Source organism: Drosophila eugracilis, unplaced genomic scaffold, assembly GCF_018153835.1.
Source record: "Drosophila eugracilis isolate 14026-0451.02 unplaced genomic scaffold, ASM1815383v1 contig_1979, whole genome shotgun sequence".
Classification (NCBI taxonomy): Eukaryota; Metazoa; Arthropoda; class Insecta; order Diptera; family Drosophilidae; genus Drosophila; species Drosophila eugracilis.
The window spans coordinates 58,684-60,600 of NW_024572842.1; positions in this window are offsets into that span (position 1 = coordinate 58,684).

Sequence of the window (1,917 nt, forward strand, 5' to 3'; positions counted from 1 at the left end):
CCGTCTCAAATTCGCTCAAAAAGAAAAGCGAAACACAGTCCAACTATTTTTCTTACTTTATCTTCGTTCCTCCATAGATTTTGCTCATTATTAAATGGATGAGTTTGACATGTGACCGTTTGTCATCCCCAATAGACAGTAGAGAATCATAAAGAGATTTCTCAAGGCTGTAGCTGATGGATAGGACATTTTCGGCAGATTAAAAAAAGTCGATATATACATTATTTTGATTTTGAATCGACGATTAATTTTCTGTGTGCAAATTTAAAACTTCTAAACGACATTCTAATTCGACTGGATTAAGAGATAGTCGACCCTCTTGTAAATATTACTTTGTTCGGGATATACTTTTCATTATTCCGTCTTCTTTATTTTTAAGCGCTTCGATTTCTTTGCTAGTAATGTTATTATTATTTATTGAAACTTTTTAAAAATCGAAGAGCTTAATAAAATTTGTATTTATTTATAAAAAGTAAAATAAAAAGACGAGTTGTGTATTACGAACGTAAGCAAGCAGGAGACTTGTTAAATAATTTTATCGAAATTTTGAATATAATTAATATTTTAGTTATTTATTTCTTCGGCACTAAAATGCCAAACGCACAAAATTTAAAGGGAACACACGCTCTCCGATTTTCTTCAAGCAACAGCTTAAAGACTTATTGGCTTGAACGCTCACTATCTGCTGATTTTGAAATCGAATGTAAATGGTTGAAAGATGGGCCACAATAATTTATATAAACACCATAGATTAGCTTTCAACTTGAAACATTCTATACCTGTATGGCAAATTCGGTCCACTCAGCACTTTCCCTTTTGGCTCCCAGTTCCGCCGGGGTCACCATGAATAATTAATATGATTTTATATTACCCGAAACGAAAACATGTGAAGTGCAGGGTTTTAATTTACGTTATTTTGGAATTAACGAATTAATTTAACGTCGAAAGAGCACGGTTCGTGCGTACGACAGGGAGTTCTGTTTTTAACTTTCAAATTAAATTAACTTATTCTATGGACAGAAATATGAGAGAGGGAGAGCGGCAGCCGAATTCGCCAGAGCGAAGTGTAGCCTCTTTACACTTAAAGAAACTGAAGTAAATAGAAAATAGGTTCTTCTTAGTTGGTTAAAATATTCTTTATTTGCTTTTTAGGGAGCAGCTGTCGTGCCGCTTCAAGGCTTGGATTGATTGTGTTTTTACAACATTCTGGCTAAGTATGTATTTTGTATATAAACATATGCCCTCTTATGAGGAGCGCGAGGGATATACACATGCGGTCCGTTCGGGTTACAATTATGCCGACGCTAGCACTTTCTACGTGTGGCCCAAGCTATAGCGATCGGTTCATATTTCGGTCACTTAGGTTTATGACCGGGACCATAAATTATGTAAACACTGCAACAAAGTGTTACAGTGCGTACCCTTTAAGTACTCGGTACAGTGGGTATTCAATATTAGTGCATACTACATCTGCCTCCTTTTGAAAAATAACGTAATATTAAGAAGTTATTTTAATAATAATTTTTAGTTATAAAAAGTTGTGTGAGAAACTATGCATGGCCATACTAAGTACAATTTATGAAATAAAGATTTTTAATCTATCTTTATGAACTGTTCGTTTCTTACTCTTATTATTTGTTATCTCTTATTTCCGTTACTTTATACGGACCTGTGTACTTAGGATCTAACTGTCTCGTTTTTTAGTAAAACTTGATCACCTACTGATATATCTATATCTCTTACTTTCTGATCATACATGTCGTAGTTTATTTCTATTCTTATTTGCTTCTAACATAACTCTAGCTCTTTTTTAAGCTACCTCGAATCTATATTTACTCTCCTTAGCATAGTCATCTATATTATATATTGTTTCTACGCTATCTATGCTATTAAAGTGTTTCGGTAAATTACTTGTTT